The sequence below is a fragment of the Mytilus galloprovincialis genome, chromosome 12 (assembly GCF_965363235.1).
Source record: "Mytilus galloprovincialis chromosome 12, xbMytGall1.hap1.1, whole genome shotgun sequence".
Lineage (NCBI taxonomy): Eukaryota > Metazoa > Mollusca > Bivalvia > Mytilida > Mytilidae > Mytilus > Mytilus galloprovincialis.
In genome coordinates this window covers 302,498-321,116 of record NC_134849.1, presented here as the reverse complement: position 1 = coordinate 321,116, position 18,619 = coordinate 302,498, and the positions used below count along the sequence as shown (strand labels likewise).

Below are 18,619 nucleotides of genomic sequence, written 5' to 3'. Positions count from 1 at the left end.
CCAGATAGAATAAAGACCTCTTTATTTTCTGCCTCCGAACTTATCTAACAGGTTCAGAGTCATATCGTTTAAACATTTTATATTCTTGATATTCATGTAATATTTACCACTAGACGTTAAAAATAAATTTTTCCTCCTGTATAGAATATAGAATAAAGACCTCATTATTTTCTGCCTCCGAAGTTATCTAACAGATATCTCACTGTGTCCCGTGTTTGTCTAAATGTTTGTATTGTTTCTTCGCGCGTCAGTGTGATTGTCGAGAGAAATTATGATAGTAAATGTTTGTATTGTTTCTTCGCGCGTCAGTGTGATTGTCGAGAGAAAGTATGATAGTAAATGTTTGTATCGTTTCTTCGCGCGTCAGTGTGATTGACGAGAGAAAGTATGATAGTAAATGTTTGTATTGTTTCTTCGCGCGTCAGTGTGATTGTCGAGAGAAATATGATAGTAAATGTTTGTATCGTTTCTTCGCGCGTCAGTGTGATTGTCGAGAGAAAGTATGATAGTAAATGTTTGTATTGTTTCTTCGCGCGTCAGTGTGATTGTCGAGAGAAAGTATGATAGTAAATGTTTGTATTGTTTCTTCGCGCGTCAGTGTGATTGTCGAGAGAAAGTATGATAGTAAATGTTTGTATTGTTTCTTCACGCGTCAGTGTGATTGTCGAGAGAAAGTATGATAGTAAATGTTTGTATTGTTTCTTCGCGCGTCAGTGTGATTGTCGAGAGAAAGTATGATAGTAAATGTTTGTATTGTTTCTTCGCGCGTCAGTGTAATTGTCGAGAGAAATTATGATAGTAAATGTTTGTATTGTTTCTTCGCGCGTCAGTGTGATTGTCGAGAGAAATATGATAGTAAATGTTTGTATTGTTTCTTCGCGCGTCAGTGTGATTGTCGAGAGAAAGTATGATAGTAAATGTTTGTATTGTTTCTTCGCGCGTCAGTGTGATTGTCGAGAGAAAGTATGATAGTAAATGTTTGTATTGTTTCTTCACGCGTCAGTGTGATTGTCGAGAGAAAGTATGATAGTAAATGTTTGTATTGTTTCTTCGCGCGTCAGTGTGATTGTCGAGAGAAAGTATGATAGTAAATGTTTGTATTGTTTCTTCACGCGTCAGTGTAATTGTCGAGAGAAATTATGATAGTAAATGTTTGTATTGTTTCTTCGCGCGTCAGTGTGATTGTCGAGAGAAATATGATAGTAAATGTTTGTATTGTTTCTTCGCGCGTCAGTGTGATTGTCGAGAGAAAGTATGATAGTAAATGTTTGTATTGTTTCTTCGCGCGTCAGTGTGATTGTCGAGAGAAAGTATGATAGTAAATGTTTGTATTGTTTCTTCGCGCGTCAGTGTGATTGACGAGAGAAAGTATGATAGTAAATGTTTGTATTGTTTCTTCGCGCGTCAGTGTGATTGACGAGAGAAAGTATGATAGTAAATGTTTGTATTGTTTCTTCGCGCGTCAGTGTGATTGTCGAGAGAAATATGATAGTAAATGTTTGATTTCCTTGACAGCTTTTTTTATTGGTATTATTCATATTACTGTTTTTTTCTTTAATTGTGGAGGGTGATCGTCTATTGCAAATAATTCTGCTCAAATCACAGCTAGTGGTGAGAGTAAATTTTCTACGTGCCGATAGTCGCACCATTACTTGGAGCAATAAAATCACGATAAATGATTTTTTAAATGTACCGACTATTTACCTTCGTGGGAGTAGATATTTTTGTATTATATTGCCTCCATACGTAGTATATACCCTTATTAATTTAAATCATTTATGTGAAGCACATATATATATAAATGTTTTGTTTTTACACGTCTTATACACAGGGAGTTAATAAGACGAATAGAAGTCGATCAAGAAATGTTAACAGGTGGTTCCTGTAACTCTTTGTCGATAACACTTCACAAACGTGGGGGGGATCAAATCATAAACTTTTTTTTAATTTAGATTTTTTTTTTTTGGGGGGGGGGGGGGTGAGGTTTGCCTGTTTGCCGATCACTATGACAAATAGGTAAACTATAAGTGATCTACAGATGAGTAAAGGGGGAATATCATTCCGACAGCAACATAACAACACAAAAACATCTAGAGATCAACATACAGTATGCCACAATAGACAAGGAGTGTAGCTTAGTCACGGTCGACAATCGGCTTACCGAGAGATTGGTCGGTTAATCTATATTGAGTATGCGGCTATATCGGCAGTCGTTCTGTTGATCAGGTTGGCTAAAATCTGTTAATCAGGTGTTCTCGAGAAAATCATTTAAAGTTTAGGATGTTTCATCGTATAACTTTTTGAATATATTTTTATTATTCATGTCTTACAAAACAATTCAATATACTGAGTCCAGTGGTGTAATTATCATTTTTCTAGCTTCGATGTACGTTCTATAAAACGAAAAGGCGGTTTAGTCATCAATAGATTTATACACATTTTACACACACAAAATGTACACAAAATGACACGTTGGTTGAATTTACTAGCAGGCATATTTTGAACATCGAAAAAAGACAAGCATTATGTTTGCTAACCATTATATTGATATCTTTGTGTAAAAAATTCACACAAAAATCTGTATTTTGGTGACATAAATCAATCTTCATTTAAAACCTGGTCTGTTAATTGGTCGGATGTATAAAACTCGGTCTGTTAATTGGTCTGTTAAAAGTTATGAATGGCAATACAAGTATAATTTTATTGCTATATGGGGTGTTATCGGATCAAATGGGTAGGCTCAAGACGAGTGGCTAAAATATACGGAAACAACACATGAGCAATGAAACATAAAATATACGGTAGCAACACATGAACAATGAACAATTTAGACAATGGAAATTGAAAATTGATAAAAATGGTTTCAAAAAGTGTAAAATTACTTTTAGCTTCATAATAGACTGTAATAATAAAATAAATTTATTTTGCCGAAAACATAAATCTTTACATACATGTCTTAACAATAATATAAAGAACAATTACTAATACATATACAAAATCTAATACTTATTAAGTTAAACTAGAATAATGCACATAATGGCGGACCACAAAAATTAAATATCCGCCGCCTAAGTTACTGATGCAAAATATGCAAAAATAAAATAAATAAAATAGAAATTTGAAACAAAATAAAAAGGGAGGGAGGGTGGAAATTTTTGTCGATATGATTTCTCTAAAGAATTATAATGACTAGAAAAAGGAATTCACTTTAAACCTCAAAGTTGAGTGAACACTAATCAAAATCATTTAAGCGAGAATATCAAATGATCGGCCAAAGGGGAGTAACTAGAAGATATTTCGCATCGTAATTTATTATTTACTAGTTTAAAAAAAAAACCTATTAAAATAATATTAATTTCATCCAAGAATGGTCGCATATATCGTGTGGATTCTGTTTAGATAATGAATGACACCAATTTGTCATCTGCATTGGTAACCAGTATATAAATCAGAGATAAACATCGTAATGTAACTAAACATCAGTAAGTAAAATATATTGGGAAGCTAAAAAATAAAAAATAGAGAAAGTATAATATACATTTATTTCCCGTGCCTGAGAAAGATATGAAGATTTGTTCAATGACATGTGGGACGGTCTCAACCAATCAGATATTGATTAAACTATCAATGTGTATATATGTTCCAGACCGTATGAGTATTTGGACCGTACGCGTACGGTCTGACTGATATTTAGAAGTTGGTCAAGTTTATTAGATACAAATGTATATAACAGATCAACATGACTTATATCTCCAATTAATATAAAAAGTTCAACAGCATTTGACATAAAAACTTAATATTTTAACTATTTAAAAAGATCACGCTTATTTAATCTGTTAATCTCCTGTATTTTGCAGGCCGGTAATTCATTAATTGCAGCTCAGTATGCTCATTGAAATTGAAGTTATCGGAAGTAACCATAGTGTGGGAGAACAATTGTTTTAGAATATTTATGAACTTTACAAAAGAAATGCATACGCAAAGGAACATGCATTAACAAAACATGTAAATGTAAAAAATACGACGTTATTATTAGAAGCAAGTGTCACCTTCGGCCAGAGTAATAAAAATAGAATTCACGGATATACAATTAATATATAACAAATATTTAATTCTAATTCTATTTTGTAATAATAACTAAATTAAAGATTTTGATAAATTTTTGTTTAAATTTAACCCATATGATCCCAAAACATACGTTACGCGCACAACGTACGCGTATGGTCGGACCGTACGAGTATACGTATACGGTCCGGACCGTACGCGTACGGTCCAAATACACATACGGTCTGGAACATATAAACTGTGGAATAATATACAACTATAGCCTTTGTATGAGGGCGATACAAGAATATATTGACCTGAGAGAAGTATATTGACTGAGGACGAAGACCGAGGTCGATATACTTCTTGGGTCGATATTGACCTCATACATAGGCTATAATTGTTATATTATTAATTTCCAACCATATTTGTATCAAAATCGTCATTTGATTTTGTTTGAATTTTTATAGATATCATATTGTCTCTTAGACATTAACAACATATAAATAAACCGTGCAATGTGCATTTTGCTGTGGAATATGCATTTTGCTATCCGCCGTTTTCGATCACCTTCGAAAATGTAGTTTAACATGTGACTATCCCTGAACGAATCAAATAAGTTAAAATATACGAATTAATAGTATTGAGTAAGAAACTGCTACCGTTCTGGCAGTCCGTGTACAGGTTTGTGTATTGGTAACTGTCAGATAATAAAAGTCTTTCTAAACAAACTATAAATGCATTTTAACTTAACAAAGTCAGTGATATCTCTTGTTAAGTTGATATAAATAATAAAATTGACATTTTCCACGTTTTGCCGCCATTTTGGGAGCGGAAGTCACTTTTTTTATGAAGGTATTGTTTTTCCGTACTTTAGGAACTGTAATTTGAGTTTTATCAAAATTTACGTTAGATTATACTTATTAAAAAGCTTTCAAAACAGTTACGAAATGTAACCAATTGGATATATGACGCCATTTGCAAAATGAGCGGTGGCCATCTTGAAAAAAAAATGATTTTTTTATGGCCAGCAGCTTAATTTTTTTAATTATCATTTTGTCAACCCATATACCAAATTTCATGCTTGTATCACGATTTGCACAATTATGTCCATAATATCTTCCACTAATTTAACCACTTTGATAACCATTCAATTCATACAACATGCATATGGATTTAATAAGATGGATTATACTGCAATTTTACTATACAGAAAAAGCTATACGTATAAAAGAGGGACGAAAGATACCAAAGGGACAGTCAAACTCATAAATCTAAAACAAACTGACAACGCCATGGCTAAAAATGAAAAAGACAAACAGAAAAACAATAGTACACATGACACAACATAGAAAACTAAAGAATACACAACACGAACCCCACCAAAAACTAGGGGTGATCTCGGGTGCTCCGGAAGGGTAAGCAGATCCTGCTCCACATGCGGCACCCGTCGTGTTGCTTATGTGATAACAAATCCGGTAAATAGTCTAATTCGGTAGGTCACATTCAGGAAAGGGAAGGGGATTGTAGTTACGACGTAAGGAACATATCCGATATCATTTGTGATACGGTTATTCCATAACGGTCAACCAACTCGTGATGGCGTCCGTAAAATTTACGAAGGGATGATTTCAACTTCACCATTTGGAACTCTTGGTTTAATAGCTTCCTTGTGAGCAGCAACCCTCTATCAAGAAAATCATGATAGGAAATGCAAGCACGGGAATATCGTATCAATTGGGAGATATATACCCCGTATGCAGGTGCTGCTGGAATGTTGCTACTTAGAAATGGAAAGTTCACAATTGGAAAGCTGAAATCATCTCTTTTGTCGTAAAGTTTTGTTTTCAACCGACCCTCATTGTCAATTTCTAGATGTAAGTCAAGATATGAGGCCGACTTAACTGTATCTGTAGTATCCTTTATCTCTAGCTCGATTGGATAGATGCGTTCCACATAGTCACCAAATTTTGAATTATTTAGTGAAAGAACATCATCTATATAGCGAAACGTAGAGTTAAAGGATAGTTCTAACTTCTTATCTTTCTTCCTAAGAAGTTCCTGCATGAAGTCAGCCTCATAATAATAAAGAAACAAGTCAGCAAGTAGAGGGGCACAGTTTGTTCCCATTGGAATGCCGACAGTCTGTTGAAAAACACGTCCTCCGAACGTAACAAATATGTTGTCAATCAAGAAATCAAGCATCTTGATAATATCAGTTTCAGAGAATTTTTTGTTCGAATCAGAGTGATCCTTTACAAAGTAGGATTTATACGTTGTCTTTATACGTCAATGACCTCAACTAACCTATAAGGCCCGCCTACTTACCGGAACTCTATTTCATCAACAACGTCACGTCACAACTATGACAACGTGTAGTAACAATGGTCAAACTTTTATGTATTTAAACTTGTTAGGTCTTCAAATTGGTAATTCATATACCATGTGTATCAAATGTTATTAATTAAGTTCATTTTCCCTTTCTACAAAATGTTCTAATTCCTTAAAATTTCAATGTCTTACCACCTTGACTACGCTCATAGGGAAAAACCCTAAAATGGTACCCCAAGAGGGAAATTCCAAATTACTTTTTTTTAACAATATTTGTTACATTAGTGAATTATCTAAAAGGTGAATATGTGACCTAATCTGTAAATATTATATTAAATATTGATCAGTAAACCAAAAATAAAAAAAATATATGAAAAATAACTGCTAAAAGTAAAAATCATAATTTTTCCTTTAATTGTATGTTAAAAGTCTTAAACTGTAAACTTCCTATGTAAAGGTCAAAATAAAACCTGTAAACCTCCTTTATAAAAACACATCAAGACTTAAAAAATGTATATAGTGTATATAATGTTGTGTTACGATTGTTAATTTATTCTTCAATTATTTTTTTTGGTGGTGGAACTGTTCGACATACAAAGTATGGTTACCCTATAAAGGGTGTAAAGATCCAGAGAAGAAGTTACATATTTTTTTTTTTTTATTTTTTTTTATCGATTTCAGTATAAAAACAATATACGTATAGCGTCTTGAAATATGAAATTTATTTGTATTCGGCACGAAACGGGAAAATGCTCGGTAGAACCTCGCATTTTCCCCGTTTCTAAGCCTCATACAAATAAATTTCATATTTCAAGACACTTTACGTATATTGTCTAATTAGAACATTCAAATAATTTAATCTTGTATATACATGTATATATACTAGTATTATTTTTTTTCCAGGGCAATCTAGATCTGTTGGTCTTGTTTTAAAAGATCAAAATAAGCCAATTTTGCCATATAACATGTATAACATGCATGTATAAAAATATTTAAGGCAATTTGTCAGATATTTTAACTTCATTTCATTTTACATTATTTCTTTTAGAATTTTCTATGGAAGTACATGTACTTCAAGAAGAAGAAGAAACTAAGCAACATAATGCAATTCTCTGAGGCATTGCTTTCTAGATTATATGATGGATTCATAGCTTTTCATATTGATTTATGTGTATATAAAGAGCAGCTGGCAATTATTTTATGACGAGAGGTATGTACATGTAATAAAAAGGATAACTTTGTTTGAATATGTTGTTGTTGTCAGACTATCTACATGTTACACATTTTGATTTCGTGTAAGCAGTGAAAAATTATTTTTCTACTGGACCATTTTATTGAAAATAGTATTGGAAGCTCTATATACACTCCATTGCTTTTTCTTTTTATACAACTACAAACAGTTTTTTGGGATTGTATAATGGTAAGGTGTTGTCGTTGTCTGCAGCGTCCGAAGACACATTGGTTTCCGAACAATAACTTAAGTTTAAGTGCATATATCTTTATGAATTTTGTTTCGAAGGTCCAATACCACAAAAAAAGGTTGGAATGATATTGGGGATGATGGTCAGAAGTCCCAACCGTTTAGGAATTAGGGGTCCAAAATGGGCCCAAAACAAGCATTTTTCTAGTTTCAGGATAATAACTTGTTTATAAGTATTTCAATTGCTCTGAAATTGTACCACAATGTTTAAAACCACAGGTAAAAGGTTTGGATTCAGTTTAGGGGTTATGGGGCCAAGCATTTTTCTAGTTTCCAGACAATAACTTGTGTGTAATTGTATAGATGTCTCTGAAATTGTACCACAATGTTCCATATAACAAAGGGAAGGCTGGGATAGAGTTTTGGGTTAGTTGCCCAAAATATGTAGCAATTAGGGGCCAAAAGGGGCCAAAAAGAAGCATGTTCTAGTTTCCAGACAATAACTTGTGTTTAAGTGACCCATAGACGGATTTAGAGGGGAGGCCCAGGCGGCCCTGCCCCCCCCTTTTTCTGGGAAAATTTTGGTTGATTATATAGGGAATCACTGAAGCATGTCCGGATTGGGCCCCCCTCTTAGGCAGTCAGTGGGCCCCCACTTATGAAAATTTCTGGATCCGCCACCGAGTATATGGATCTCTCTGAAATTGTACTACAAGGTTCCATACTACAAAAGAAAAGATGGGATTGAGTTTTAGGGTTATTGCTTCAAGTGAGATTTCAATAAGTTGAGGGCCGGGGGGGGGGGGATAATTTATTTACAATTTTTTTAAGGGATTCCTTTTTTTTTTAATTTTTCAAATTTTTGATTTTTGAAAAGTTTCATGCAATAATGTTCAGCAAAATAAGATCTACAATGGTCAACATAACCAAAATTTTCAATGGACCTCTTAAGGAGTTGTTGTCCTTTATAGTCAATTTTTAACAACTTTCTCGTAAATTTTGCAATCTTTTCCTCTTTTGAGTTTTGAGCAAGAACTAAAGAAGATAAAGAGAAACTTAACAGGCTATTAAAATGATAAGCAATACAAGACCAATAAAATATGTTTACAGGAGTTTTGCCTCTTGGAAATATATATTGTAAGGAAAATTGCATCCCACACATGCCTATTTTTCTTGTAGATTATTTTTATAATTTAATGTTAAAAAAAGAACATACTTATTTGTTGTGGTTATTGCTTTTTGACAGCAATTTTATATATCCATCAATTGGTGAGGCACATTGAAACACTGTTCTTTTATTAAATGCATGAAGTATACAGATGTTAACACAAATGACAACATGTTATGTTCATGAGTTTAATATTTATATATAAATGTTGTATTTTAACAATTTTGCCTATGAAACAGCAAATCAAGATCATATTTTTTTTTACATTAACATGTTTTGTTCATGCATGTTCCTTTGCATATGCATTTTTTTTGTAAAGTTCCTAATATTCTATGACAATTGTCCTCCCACATTATGTTTACTTCCGATAACATCAATTTCAATGAGCATACTGGGCTGCAATTAATGAATTACTGACATGCTAAATATAGGAGATTAACAGATTAAATAAGCGTGATTTTTTTAAATAGTTAAAATATTAAGTTTTTATTTCAATTACTATTGAACTTTTTATATTAATTTGAGATATAAGTTATGTTGATCTGTTATATATGTTCCAGACCATATGAGTATTTGGACCGTACGCGTACGGTCCAGCTGATCATACGTTTTGGGATCATATGGGTTAAATTTAAACAAATATTTATCAAAATCTTTATTTTAAGTTATACAAATTGTTATTATTACAAAATAGATGGCCGATGATAAAGTGAATAAGTGAACAATTGAAATTAAATATTTGCTTAATTGTATATCCGTGAATTCTATTTTGTTACTCTGGCCGAAGGTGACACTTGCTTCTAATAAGGACGTCGTATTTTTTACATTTACATGTTTTGTTAATGCATGTTCCTTTGCGTATGCATTTCTTTTGTAAAGTTCATAAATATTCCAAAACAATTGTCCTCCCACATTATGTTTACTTCCGATAACTTCAATTTCAATGAGCATACTGAGCTGCAATTAATGAATTACCGGCCTGCAAAATACAGGAGATTGACAAATTAAATAAGCGTGATCTTTTCAAATAGTTAAAATATTAAGTTTTTATGTCAAATGCTGTTGAACTTTTTATATTAATTGGAGATATAAGTCATGTTGATCTGTTATATACATTTGTATCTAATAAGCTTGACCAACTTCTTTAAAATATCAGTCAGACCGTACGCGTACGGTCCGACCGTATGCGTATTTTGAAAAAGTACGCATACGGTCCAGACCGTACGCGTACGGTCCAAATACTCATACGGTCTGGAACATATACATTTGTATCTAATAAACTTGACCAACTTCTTAATATTAGTCAGACCGTACGCGTACGGTCCGACCGTATGCGTATTTTGAAAAAGTACGCATACGGTCCAAATACTCATACGGTCTGGAACATATATACATGATATATGTGAAAGTGCATGCTATACATATATTTGTTGTTTGTTTATAAATTGTTTCTATTAACTCAAAAGTAAAAGTATTAATTAGTGAGCATCAGTTCATACTACATTTAGTTTTTGTCTGGACTTTTGGATTAACTTAAAATTTATAATTGTAGCTTGTTACCAAATGAAAGGAAAGTGCAGTATTAGAATCACTGAGGTACATGTTACGGTGTACATGTAGGTGCAGATGTCCTGTAAAAAAAGCCTGGTATCAAAGTAAGTTCATATGTAGAATTGCATTTGATTTTTAAAAATAATTAAAGTTATCTATTCAAAACTTTTTTTAAGTGTAATTGTACATGTATACAGTTGTTTATTTTTCTGTCTTTCTTATGTCAAGTATGCATCGAGGAATCCTTACCAGTTTCATCTGCTTCTGCTGCCATGCACACGCATGAGAAATGAGAAGCTCAAACAATTATAGCATTTGCATCACAGACCTTATATTATGAATTGCATATTTAACATGATCAAAAGTTGTTCTCGTTTTGAATATACATTAAATATTTGCCACTGTACATTAAAATAAATAAGAAAAATTAATTTAATAATTTTCTTTTAACCGTAGAGCATTTTTAAAGAACTAGAACATTGATATAAGGAGATGGCGTATGATCCTCAATGTGACAACTATCAATTAAAAAACTAAAGAACAAAGATAAAACATTTACTGCATGTCACTGTTCAGCAATGAACAATAATCAAAATCCATACCATAAAGTAACCTTCAACTTGTTTAAGGATGCAAAATGTGAACCATTGAAAAATTAAAACTACATATTGTATGGCAGACATTAATTCATATGTTTATAGAATGATTGTAAGGTGTTTATATTTGTCTTGCAGGTGCAATTCTTGCCAGATTTTTTATAAAACTTATACTATACTTTAATATCAGCAATATCTTGGTCAAGTTCACTACTTTTGACAAATTGACTTTTTTCAAAAGAGTTGTGCCCCTTGAAAATATTAAATAAAGGAAAATGGCCTTGTAAGCGCTCTCATCGGTTCTATTTTTAGCTCACCTGGCCCGAAGGGCCAAGTGAGCTATTCCCATCACTTTGCGTCCGGCGTCCGTCGTCGTCGTCGTCGTCCGTCGTCCGTCGTCGTCCGTCGTCGTCCGTCGTCGTTAACTTTTACAAAAATCTTCTCCTCTGAAACTACTGGGCCAAATTTAACCAAACTTGACCAAAATCATCATTGGGGTATCTAGTTTAAAAAATGTGTGGCGTGACCCGGTCAACCAACCAAGATGGCCGCCACGGCTAAAAATAGAACATAGGGGTAAAATGCAGTTTTTGGCTTATAAATCAAAAACCAAAGCATTTAGAGCAAATCTGACATGGGGTAAATATGTTTATCAGGTCAAGATCTATCTGCCCTGAAATTTTCAGATGAATCGGTCAACCCGTTGTTGGGTTGCTGCCCCTGAATTGGTCATTTTGAGGAAATTTTGCTGTTTTTGGTTATTATCTTGAATATTATTATAGATAGAGATAAGCTGTAAACAACAATAATGTTTGGCAAAGTTAGATTTACAAGTAAGTCAACATGACCGAAATGGTCAGTTGACCCCTTTAGGAGTTATTGCCCTTTATAGTCAATTTTTAACCATTTTTCATAAATCTAAGTAATCTTTTACAAAAATCTTCTCCTCTGAAACTACTGGGCCAAATTAATCCAAACTTGGCCACAATCATCTTTGGGGTATCTAGTTTAAAAAATGTGTGGCGTGACATGGTCAACCAACCAAGATGGCCGCCACGGCTAAAAATAGAACATAGGGGTAAAATGCAGTTTTTGGCTTATAACTCAAAAACCAAAGCATTTAGAGCAAATCTGATGTGGGGTAAAAATGTTTATCAGGTCAAGATCTATCTGCCCTGAAATTTTCAGATGAATCGGTCAACCTGATGTTGGGTTGCTGCCCCTGAATTGGTAATTTTGAGGAAATTTTGCCGTTTTTGGTTATTATCTTGAATATTATTATAGATAGAGATAAACTGTAAACAGCAATAATGTTCAGCAAAGTAAGATTTACAAATAAGTCAACATGACGGAAATGGTCAGTTGACCCCTTTAGGAGTTATTGCCCTTTATAGTCAATTTTTAACCATTTTTCGTAAATCTTAGTTATCTTTTACAAAAATCTTCTCCTCTGAAACTACTGGGCCAAATTAATTCAAACTTGGCCACAATCATCTTTGAGGTACCTTGTTTGAAAAATGTGTCCGATGACCTGGCCATCCAACCAAGATGGCCACCACGGCTAAAAATAGAACCGGGGTAAAATGTAGTTTTTTGCTTACAACTCTGAAACCAAATCATTTAGAGGAAATCTGACAAGGAGTTTAATTGTTAATCAAGTCAATATATATCTGCCCTGAAATATTCAAATGAATTGGACAACCTGTTGTTGGGTTGCTGCCCTCCAATTGGTAATTTTTAAAGAAATTTTGCTGTTTTTGGTTATTATCTTGAATACTATTATAGATAGCGATAAACTGTAAACAGCGATAATGTTCATCAAAGTAAGATCTACAAATAAGTCCACATGACCTAAATGGTCAATTGTCCCCTTAAGGAGTTATTGCCCTTTATAGTCAATTTTTAACAATTTTCATTAATTTGGTAAATTTATGTAAATTTTTACCAAATATTTTTCTCTGTTACTAATGGGCAAAGTTCATTATAGATATAATTGTAAGAAGCAAGAATGTTCAGTAAAGTAAGAACTTCAAACACATCACCATCACCAAAATACAATTTTGTCATGAATCCATTTGTGTCCTTTGTTAAATATGCACATAGACCAAGGTGAGCGACACAGGCTCTTTAGAGCCTCTAGTTTATAAAACACATAGTATACTGTAAGTAATGCCCTTGAAGGTCTGTTTGGAATATTTCGTATACAAGAAAATGAATTTTTTTTCCAAGCACACTTTTTTATTTATTATTTTATTCAAGTGCCTTTTTTTAATTATTGCCCCTTGATAGATAAAATATGTGCAACTCAGTGAACATTGAAACTCTGTTCTGTTATTTTTATTTGCAGTAACTGAAAAGTAAAGAAACAGAACCAAAGAACATTCATTTTAAATTAATACAATTTATTGAACTCAAAAGTCAATCTAGTTGTTTTTCTTAATTATAGATATAGGAAGATGTGGTATTAGTGCCAATGAAACAACTCTCCATCCAGGTCATAATTTGTAAAAGTAAACCAGTACAGGTCAAAGTACGGTTTTCAAAACAGAGCTCACACGAAACAGCAAGCCATTAAGGGCCACAAAAGCGGCTGCATACACTAGCACCTGTAATAGCTAGCAGTGTATACAATTACATGTCAATGTGTATGGTGATATAGCAATAGAAATATCACATCCATCAGAGGGAAATAGAATATAGACAATAGAAATATCACATACATCAGAGGGAAATAGACTATAGACAATAGAAATATCACAGACATCAGAGGAAAATAGAATATAGACAATAGAAATATCACATACATCAGAGGGAAATAGAATATAGACAATAGAAATATCACAGACATCAGAGGAAAATAGAATATAGACTGTCACAATAGAAATATCACAGACATCAGAGGAAAATAGAATATAGACAATAGAAATATCACATACATCAGATTAGAATAGATTATCAACAATAGAAATGGTGTATGGCACAGAGACAAACATATGAAAATAGAATATAGACAATAGAATTAGGGTATGTCAAAGAGGCAAACACAGAATGGGGTATGTCAAAGAGGCAAACACAGAATGGGGTATGTCAAAGAGGCAAACACAGAATGGGGTATGTCAAAGAGACAAAACTATGAAAATAGAATATAGACAATAGAAATGGGATATGTCAAAGAGACAAAAATATGAAAATAGAAGAGACAACAACTTAATAAAAAAAAGTTTTACTAGATATACAATACAAATTATGAAGCACTGACTGTGATTATTATTTTTCTGCATAAAGGAATGCTAATGTATACAGTTGTTTTTTTATTTGTTAGAGCTTTTGGTTTTGCCATGTATTTTCTGTTGAGTCAAGTATTAGGGGTTATTTACTTTTCAAACCAACAAATCGTCATATTGAAGTATTTACACTCAAAATGAGGTCCTGACAGAAAAAAAAGATGACGAAGAAGAAAAACATCAAAATCATTACCATTAAAATAAACCAAACAAAAATACATATACATGAAAAAATAAATGCATTTGAAAAATAAAAAAAAAAAACATACAAAAAATATATATATATATTTAGGACCAATATAAAACATATGAAAACATATGTTTGGGTCGAACATATGAAAACATATGTTTAGGTCTGGGATGAAAACATATGAAAAACATATGTTTACATGTATGAAAAACATATAAAAATATGTTTTTCATATGTTTAACACATGTTTTTCATATGATCAAAAACATATGTTTTCATGTCGGGCCTAAACATATGTTTACATATGTTTTCAAACATATGCTAAACATATGAAAACATATGTCGCAATTTTTCCTATGTACTTTGTTATTATTCTTATTATCATTTGGTCAAATTCAACAGATTCATACCACAATCTGTTTAAAAATAAGAAGAGGTGATATTATTGCAAAGAAGACAACTTTCAACCAGATACGAAATGACGTTCATGGATTCATTTTAAAACTAATAGAAATCCATGAATATCAGGGTATTTTTTATGTGGCATTGATTGTAACAACGTAAGTGTATGTAAATTAGCTGCGTTCATTCAAGTAATGTATTATCTATAACTATAATTAACATACTGTGAACTATTTCTCAGATAACCGCCAATGTGACAGTAACCTAACAATGATAAAATTAATATTCTATTCTTAAACTACACTCTGCTCTTTGTCACTTTGGTCTACGGCATGCTGCATCTTTAAGAGAAGCTCTTCAATGCTTGATTCATGTGTGATGTCTTGTATTCCATAGATACCCGAGTATACAGTCAATGTGTGCAACTTTAAACCATGTTTTCATCCGGAATATGCATTTAACTTGCCCTGGACGTTTAACAGTCATCCCTAATCATAAGACAAACAACACATTTAACTTGCCCTGGACGTTTAACAGTCATCCCTAATCATAAGACAAACAACACATTTAACTTGCCCTGGACGTTTAACAGTCATCCCTAATCAGAAGACAAACAACACATTTAACTTGCCCTGGACGTTTAACAGTCATCCCTAATCATAAGACAAACAACACATTTAACTTGCCCTGGAAGTTTAACAGTCATCCCTAATCAGAAGACAAACAACACATTTAACTTGCCCTGGACGTTTAACAGTCATCCCTAATCAGAAGACAAACAACACATTTAACTTGCCCTGGACGTTTAACAGTCATCCCTAATCAGAAGACAAACAACACATTTAACTTGCCCTGGACGTTTAACAGTCATCCCTAATCAGAAGACAAACAACACATTTTAATAAAAGGGTGGTTTTCTTTAATATCAATATTCAGTGGCGGAGCCAGACATTTTCATAAGTAGGGGCCCACTGACTGCCTAAGAGGGGACCCGCTCCATTCATGTTTCAGTGATTTCCTGTTTACGTGCAACTCAGAAATTATTGCAATGTTTTTTTTATTATTGCGAAAAATGCGACAAAGTTATAATCGCAATAATTTGAACTCGCATTTTGATTTTTTTTGTATGAATTAAACAGGATTTTTCTCAATATCGCAAAAATTAAAATCGCATTTTAGTCTCAAATCACATAATATCAATATTTTTTTTAATTTACAGTAATGAACCAATTTTTTCCAAGAAAAAAAGGGGGGCGCTCCCTCTATATCCGCCTCTGATATTCCTTTATTTTCTTTTTTCCCAAAATGTGAATTATGAATTTAATTACGTTTAAATTCATTATAGTACGTTTAGCTTTAGCTGAGATATGATTGATAGTTGTTTGGAGAACGTCTAGTGGCAAATACTTCATGCATATTTATGACAGGAAGCAATTTAGAGAAGTTATTTCACCTCAGGAAACAAGAAATTACATGTGTTGTCATTGATAATAAGAGAAAAGTAGGGGCGTAATAAAGAATCATAAGACCAATTAAATCATACAACACCATGAAAATATATATAGAAGCGACAAAAGGAAAAACAATAATATCACAATATAAGTAAAAACAGGCAACTACAGATTCAACAATAAGCTCGGGCCTCCACAAAAACCGGAAATATAAAAATATCTCATAGATATGTTATTTATAGTAAGCAGACATTTGTGTTTGTCTCTTGTACCAGTCGCATTCAAACTTAAAAAAGACCACCAATAAGGGACCAAATAAACAATTTCTTTTACATGTTTTAGTAACATTCTGACCAATTATACTGACGTGCTATATCAGATATTATTTGAAGTTACCCAAGCTAAATCATAGTTTTGTTTCATATGTATTTCAGTTTTCAATGCAAACATATATTTCTTCTGGTTGAATGTCGCGGATAGTATATATCATGCCATCCTCTGAAGGCTTCGTTGTTTTTATTTCTATGATTTTTTTTTTATTGAAAAGCTTATTCAAGCAATATGATATAATAATTCTTACGAGATATCTAACGTCTACGATTTTCAATGTATTTTATTGTTCATAGTGCTGTAATTTGTTTTCACCATCCGTAGTAATTATTTAAAAAAAAATTAACTAGGCATGCCATACTTGATAGAAAATACTGACGTGAAAGAAAGCACTTCATGAAAGCGTCAAAATGAGATTACTTAGGTTATATTTCGACGATTTCGTCTTTAAAAAATAAAATTTATATGAGTATCTGTAAATAGGATATTTGCATCAAATTTTCATGTTGGCTCATGTTAATAACATTCAGAATGGAAATGGGGAATTTGTTAATGAGATAACAACCCGACCATTGTCAAACAATTAAAATAAGAGTAAAATTACTTTGGTCGAGGCCTGTGGCCAATGCGAATTTCGATCAGGAAGTGTGAATTCTTCAAGAATTTGGATATTTTGAGCGTTCCGGATCGATTCCGGGTATTACGTCACATTAATGACGTCACAAAAATCTGATTTTATACTATAATAAAAAAGAACAATGTACATAGATATGTTTTAGCTATATATAGGATCCACATTATTTCACTTTTATTTTTTGTCACTTCAAAGGGCCAATATTGACACTTCGTGGCTATACTCATTTAAACTTGCGACTAAACTTAACTGTTCAGTTTGTCTAGGGGCCATCTGGGCTCCTAAGATATTTATTTTAGGTTATTTCCTGCCAAAATTGTCTCCCTTCATTTTTTTCAACTTCCTGTTGACCTGACAATATGGCTGGTTTTTTTTTTAATAAATACTATCTCAATCCAAGCCATCCTCTATAGTGTTGATCAAAATATATTTTGCAATAAGTTTAAATTGAAGATTGGATATCAAACTTAATATTGGGATATTTATTTACGAGACTTTGCGTTTCGTTTTTACATGAAGTATTTTTGTAAATAGCGAATCGGGGACAAATTACCGTCTAACAGTAAACACAGGCTTGTAATGACTCCGAGGACAAAATACTGTTCAATAATGAAATAATCATAGAAAATTTAGCAGAGTTAAGAAAACATGCTGATTGAAGGAGGTATATGACATATCGTCTGTCTTCGGATTGAAAACATAGCTGTTTGACTGGGTTTAGGTTATTAGAAAGAACCTACTGGTTTTCGGAAATCTTCTATATTACTATATCGCTTTGAAAAGACAAAACAGGTTTCCTTTTGGGAACAGTCGTCGTTAATATCGCGAGGGAAAGGGTACAAATGGGATTTACTTCAAATTTTTTACAGTCGCCAGTTGGGCGATTAGAATGACTAAATATATGTATTCGCCCAGCCGAATATCTGGTCGCCTTGGGCGACTGGGCGAGCGTTAAGTTTAGTCCCTGCGACAACTTTAGGATATCTTTGTTAGGATCATCCGCTGCGTTCAATATCGTAGCTGCTATGTAGTGCTACGTAGATTTTGACTATTGAACGTGTAGCTATAGACTAGCTGCTGCATAGATATTGATAGCAGCTACGTAGCGCTGTCCTAGGATAGTCATAAGAGGATCATAAGACATGTCCTAAGACATATTGATGTGAAAATCCATGGATGGTACCAGCGGGATTCGAACCCTCAATCTCGTGATCTAAA

The 18,619-nt window shown here is 32.9% G+C and overlaps 1 protein-coding gene and 1 long non-coding RNA gene across 2 annotated transcripts in view; both read left to right on the top strand.

Moving 5' to 3' along the window:
* The window catches only part of LOC143054461 (uncharacterized), a 261,664-nt gene that overhangs the window by 59,195 nt on the left and 183,850 nt on the right, over positions 1-18,619 (top strand). The window lies entirely within an intron of this gene.
* Positions 7,319-13,695, top strand: LOC143055459 (uncharacterized). The gene is made up of 3 exons (XR_012972039.1): positions 7,319-7,585; positions 10,516-10,618; positions 13,458-13,695. It is a non-coding gene; the product is annotated as an uncharacterized LOC143055459 (long non-coding RNA).